Below are 6963 nucleotides of genomic sequence, written 5' to 3' on the forward strand. Positions count from 1 at the left end.
TACCCACCTGCTCCCAGTGTCACCCACACTGGTTTAAATGTAACTTAGATATTGGGTTTCACTATGTAAAGCGCTTTGAGTCACTAGAGAAAAGCGCTATATAAATGTAATTCACTTCACTTCACTACTAAATAAATAAATAAAATTAAATAAAATAAAAAAGTATATATATATATATATATATTATGCTCCACCAATGACTGAATAAAAACAATAAATAAATAAATATAAAACCAATAAAAACAATATAAAAACAAATATGATTAAAAACAAAAAGCGCTATACAAGTACAGCCCATGTATTTATTTATTTATTTTGTTCCCTGCTTCCGTTTTGTTTTCATTCTACAAGTTCTGACTTTTGTTTTCCTGCCTGTTACCTGCTAGCTTCCATGCTAAGCTCCTTTTGTTTTCTAGCTCCCATGCTAGCTCTCTTAGTTTGTTATCCGCCCATGTGCGCCGTTTTTTTGTTTTACCTCTTTGGTTTGTTCTTGTAGTATTTTTATTAAATCATTTTTTTCTCACTCTATGCCTGCCTCCTTCTCTGCATCTTGTCAACAACTAACTCTGCCAAATACAATTTATTTAAGTGTGTATCAAACTGGTAGCTCTTCGCATTAATCAGTACCCAAGAATAGCTCTTGCTTTCAAAAGGGTTGGTGACTCCTGATTTAGAGTGTGTGTGACAATCATTGCTACTTTTAACTTTAACTGTTCAGCACATCCCGAGAACCAGCGTCCTCTGCAGTGGACGTTTGACGGTAAAAGGAATGGTATGCAAAACAGGTACGTCCACCGCAGAGCACCCCGGTTCTCAGGAGGTTACGAAGGTGCAGGAGAGGTAACAGCTAATCATCACATCTCATCCATTGTTCCTCCCGAGAAGGTGTTGACAGTTGGAGGTGAAGCACTTCCAAGATGGAGGCCCGTGAGAAGGAAACAATGCTCTCCCTCCAGACAGCGACGCCACTCCCTCGGCTGCGGCGGGTTTCATCTCCCTCTCCCCTGCGATGATGTATGTGTGACAGGGCGAGCTCCAGTAAAAGGCTGCATATATGCCAAAATACATTTTACAAGCACTGCTCTAATCAGCCTGCAGCCAGAGGCTCATAAATTGCTTCAGTGTGTCTGGAGCTGGTGAACAAATGCAGCTTATGGTCCCCGCCGAGGCTTTGGATATACAGCAGGCCGCGCTCCACCTCCGAGCGCCGCTCCCGGTCGTCTTTGCGAGCGCCGGGGGGGGCGGGGGGGGTTTGTGAACAATGCGGTGCCTTTATATAAAAAAAAAGGTGACAAGGACGGTAATTTATGCGCCTGTTTAATCAGCTTGAGTGCATGTAGGCGAATGTTTGCACACCGCCCCGCGTGTCGCCGCCGCCTGTAATAGCGCCGCTCTCACGTGGAAAAGCTGTCGTTACATCCACATTTTCGCTATCGCTGCAGGATTCATCAAAAAAGGGGGGGTTCTCATCCTCGCCCCTCATTATAAATTATCCCCATGATTCGCGGCACTTCCAGCAGGTAAGAAAGAGTCTCCCAGCCAGCCTGAGTGCTTGTTTTGCACTTTTGCATTCCGAGCCGTAACCTTCAGCGTCCTCCGCTGACAGGAAGCGCCGTTTGTCAAAGGGAAGCGGCGGCTTTGGGTTTGACGACGGGCGGTGCACTGTATTGCCAAAAGTATTTGGCCACCTGCAGAGGTGGGTAGTAACGCGCTACATTTACTCCGTTACATCTACTTGAGTAACTTTTGGGATAAATTGTACTTCTACGAGTAGTTTTTATGCAACATACTTTTACTTGAGTATATCTATAGAGAAGAAACGCTACTTTTACTCCGTTCCATTTATCTACATTCAGCTCGCTACTCGCTACTTTTTTTAATCGATCTATTAATGTTTGTTTTGGTTAACAACAGCTTCAAAGTAGAATCTACACATGCCTGCGTTTCACCAATCACATGCAGTCACTGGTGACGTTTCACCAATTAAACAGAGCCAGGCGGTCACATGACCCGACTTAAGTTGAAAAACGTATTGGGGTGTTACCATTTAGTGGTCAATTGTACAGAATATGTACTGTACTGTGCAATCTACTAATAAAAGTTTCAATCAATCAATCAAAAGTGTAAAGGAAAAAAGACACTTTTTATTTCAACCGTACTTCCCGTCAAAAGCCTAAAGACTGATCGCACAGTTCCTGTCTTCACAATAAAAGCGCTGCTCCATCGCGCCTGCGCTAACAAAATAAGAGTCTCCGAAAGCCAGCGCTAACAAGCTAGCAAGCTACGGAGTTTGCCGCCAATGTATTTCTTGTAAAGTGTATAAAAACCAATATGGAAGCTGGACAAATAAGATGCCAAAAACCAACCACTTTCATGTGGTATTAGACAGAAAAGAGGAACTTTTTTTCTCCTCCATTTGAAAACGTGGACATTATCAGCACTATACTGTCTGATTCCAATCAATGCAAGTCATCAGAATCAGGTAATACACCAACTTATATTCTTGTCTTCATGAAAGATAGGAATCTATATGTTAAACATGCATGTATATTCATTAAAACACCTTCAACATGTCAACAAAAACGGCAAAATAATATAAATTATATACTGTATATATACATTTATGTATGTATGTATATATATATATATATATATACATATATATATATATATATATGTGTGTATGTATGTATGTATGTATGTATGTATGTATATATATATGATATGTGTGTATGTATATATGAGGTAGATCACCTCGACTTGGTCATTTATTAAGTAATTGATAAACGTTGAAAAACTTATTGGGGTGTTACCATTTAGTGGTCAATTGTACAGAATATGTACTGTACTGTGCAATCTAATAATAAAAGTTTCAATCAATCAATCAAAAGTGTAAAGGAATAAAGACACTTTTTATTTCAACCGTACTTCCCGTCAAAAGCCTAAAGACTGATCGCACAGTTCCTGTCTTCACAATAAAAGCGCCGCTCCATCGCGCCTGCGCTAACAAAATAAGAGTCTCCGAAAGCCAGCGCAAACAAGCTAGCAAGCTACGGAGTTTGCCGCCAATGTATTTCTTGTAAAGTGTCTAAAAAGGAATATGGAAGCTGGACAAATAAGATGCCAAAAACCAACGACTTTCATGTGGTATTAGACAGAAAAGAGGAACTTTTTTTCTCCTCCATTTGAAAACGTGGACGTTATCAGCACTATACTGTCTGATTCCAATCAATGCAAGTCATCAGAATCAGGTAATACACCAACTTATATTCTTGTCTTCATGAAAGATAGGAATCTATGTGTTAGACATGCATGTATATTCATTAAAACACCTTTAACATGTCAACAAAAACGGCAAAATAATATAAATTATATACTGTATATATACATTTATGTATGTATGTATATATATATACATATATATCTATATGTGTGTATGTATGTATGTATATATATATATGTGTGTATGTATATATGAGGTAGATCACCTCGACTTGGTCATTTATTAAGTAATTGATAAACGTTGAAAAACTTATTGGGGTGTTACCATTTAGTGGTCAACTGTACAGAATATGTACTGTACTGTGCAATCTACTAATAAAAGTATCAATCAATCAATCAATAAATGCCTACTGAGCCTATGGTGCTGTTAAGTTATTGTGGCTCAATGTGCCTTCATTTTTATTTTATTTTAATGTAGTATTATTTAATATATAATATTGTTTTAATTGCTTAAGAGATATTCCTGGCTCTGAATTTGCTCATTGCTATTTTTATGTTTTTGTGCATTACTTGTTGCCGTCATCATTAAACAAACAGGTTACTCATCAGTTACTCAGTACTTGAGTAGTTTTTTCACAACATACTTTTACTCAAGTAAATATTTGGGTGACTACTCCTTACTTTTACTTGAGTAATACATCGCTAAAGTAACAGTACTCCTACTTGAGTACAATTTCTGGCTACTCTACCCACCTGCCTTGACTCACATATGAACCCATTCCTAACCCATAGGGTTCAACATAGTCCACCTTTTGTAACTACTACAAAAAAGAAAAAAACGTGACTGTAATATCCTCTCTCCCCTCCTGCTCCCGCCGCTTACTCTTAAAGACAACAGATGATTAGATCAATACGCACCACCTGTGAAATCTAATCACCTGCCAGCTGTGTCTCGCCGTCAGCACCGCCTGCCACGCCCCCGTCTGACGAATAAATGCATTATTCATAAATAGACAGACAACACATATACTCCGCTGCTTCACAGGTTGCTGGATGTAGACGGCAAAGTATTCCCATGCTAGCTAGCCGCTCTAGCAAGCACGCCTCATTCTGTCCAAAACGGCCCGATCTATCCACATCCAGAATTGTCTGGCGGTCGTAAGTGATCCCGGAGTGACCACGCTGTAAGCCAGCCAGGACATTTGCAGAATTCCATCCATCCATTTTCTACCGCTTGTTCCCTTTCGGGGTCGCCTATCTCAGCTACAATCAGGCAGAAGGCAGGGTACACACTGGACAAGTCGCCACCTCATCACAGGGCCAACACAGATAGACAGACAACATTCACACACTAGGGACCATTTAGTGTTGCCAATCAACCTATCCCCAGGTGCATGTCTTTGGAGGTGGGAGGGGCCTATCCCCAGGTGCATGTCTTTGGAGGTGGGAGGGGCCTATCCCCAGGTGCATGTCTTTGGAGGTGGGAGGGGCCTATCCCCAGGTGCATGTCTTTGGAGGTGGGAGGGGCCTATCCCCAGGTGCATGTCTTTGGAGGTGGGAGGGGCCTATCCCCAGGTGCATGTCTTTGGAGGTGGGAGGGGCCTATCCCCAGGTGCATGTCTTTGGAAGTGGGAGGAAGCCGGAGTACCCGGAGGGAACCCACGCATTCACGGGGAGAACATGCAAACTCCACACAGAAAGATCCCGAGCCTGGATTTGAACCCAGGACTGCAGGACCTTCGTATTGTGAGGCAGACGCACTAACCCCTCTGCCACCGTGAAGCCCATTTGCAGAATTGTCCGGTATTTTTGCCAAATGTTCCATCTTTACCGAGAGCCCCTCCACGCCGAAGTACATCCGGGAGATGCCATCTTGTTAAGAAAAGGCGTTAACAAAATAAAAGCATGTAAACAACATACGCAAATGTGCGATAAAATAATTGTCGGCGTTGATTGATGAGTTAACGCGTAATTAACGCATTAATTTGCCCACCCCTAATATATATATATATATAAATGATAAATGGGTTGTACTTGTATAGCGCTTTTCTACCTTCAAGGTACTCAAAGCGCTTTGACACTACTTCCACATTTACCCATTCACACACTAATGGTGCTCGGTCCTCAGCACCATGGACAGAGGCGGTGACCTTTGCTCCTGCAGGCAACATCTCCCTCCACAGTATGATTAAACCATATTAAAATCGTATCTACTGTCCGCAAAATATGTGAAAATAACGTGTAAACCAGGAGTGTCCAACATTTTTGATTTAGGGACTGGAGGCATGTTGTGTAAATTGTAAATAAAAACAGAATATTTGCAAATCCTTTTCAACCTATATTCAATTGAATGGAATGCAAAGATAACATGCTTAATGTTCGAACTGGAAAATGTTGTTTTTTTTGGCAATTATTAGCTCATTTGGAATTAAATGCCTGCGACATGTTTCAAAAAAGCTTGCACAAGTGGCAAAAAAGAATGATGAAGTTGAGGAATGCTCATCAAACACTTATTGGGAACATCCCACAGGTGAACAGGCTATTTGGGAACAGGTGGGTGCCATGATTGGCTATAAAAACAGCTTCCCAAAAAATGCTCAGTCATTCACAAATAAGGACGGGGCGAGGTACACCCCTTTGTGAACAAACGTGAGCAAATAGTCCAACAGTTTAAGAACAACCTTTCTCAATGAGCTATTACAAGCAATTTAGGGATTTCAACATCTATGCTCTGTAATATCATCAAAAGGGGGGGGTGTCCTTTTTTTTTCTTTTTCTTTTTTTTTTTTCTTTGTCATGAAAATGGGAGTTTTTTTGTGGTTGGTGCACTATTTGTAAGTGTATATTGTGTTTTTTATGTTGATTTAATTAAAAAAATAAAATATATATATATATATTTTTTTTTTTTAATAAGTGAAGTGAAGTGAATTATATTTATATAGCGCTTTTTCTCTAATGACTCAAAGCGCTTTACATAGTGAAACCCAATATCTAACTTTTTACATTTAAACCAGTGTGGGTGGCACTGGGAGCAGGTGGGTAAAGTGTCTTGCCCAAGGACACAACGGTAGTGACTCGGATGGCGAAAGCGGGGATCGAACCTGCAACAATCGGGCCACGGCCCGGTGGTTGGGGACCACTGATGTAAACGACTTGAAGTGTACATCAAGCAAGAATGGGAAAGAATTCCACCTGAAGAGCTACAAAAATGTGTCTCTTCAGTTCCCAAACGCTTACTGAGTGTTATTAAAAGGAAAGGCCATGTAACACAGTGGTAAAAATGCCCCTGCGACAAATTTTGCAATGTGTTGCCGCCATTGAATTCTATTTAAATAAGTATTTGCACACAAAAAAAGGATATTTCTCAGTTCAAACATTAAATATCTTCTCTTTGCAGTCTATTTAATTGAATTTAAGTTGAAAAGGATTATCGGATCTTTGTATTCTGTTTTTATTTCCCATTTACACAACGTGCCACCTCCTCTGGTTTGGGGTTTTGGAATAAAAAAACACACCTTCTATAGCAGGGGTATTGAACCTATGGCTCGCGAGCCAGATGTGGCTCTTTTGATGACTCTCAGGTAAATCTGAGCTGACATTGCTTAACACGATAAGTCATGAATAATTCCACTTGTAATCACAGTGTTAAAAATAATGTTGAAAATATAAAACATTCTCATGTATTTTTCAATCCATCCATCCGTTTTTCTACCGCACCTGTTTAAGAAGTTGTGTTAATGA

The sequence above is a fragment of the Nerophis ophidion genome, linkage group LG09, assembly GCF_033978795.1.
Source record: "Nerophis ophidion isolate RoL-2023_Sa linkage group LG09, RoL_Noph_v1.0, whole genome shotgun sequence".
NCBI lineage: Eukaryota > Metazoa > Chordata > Actinopteri > Syngnathiformes > Syngnathidae > Nerophis > Nerophis ophidion.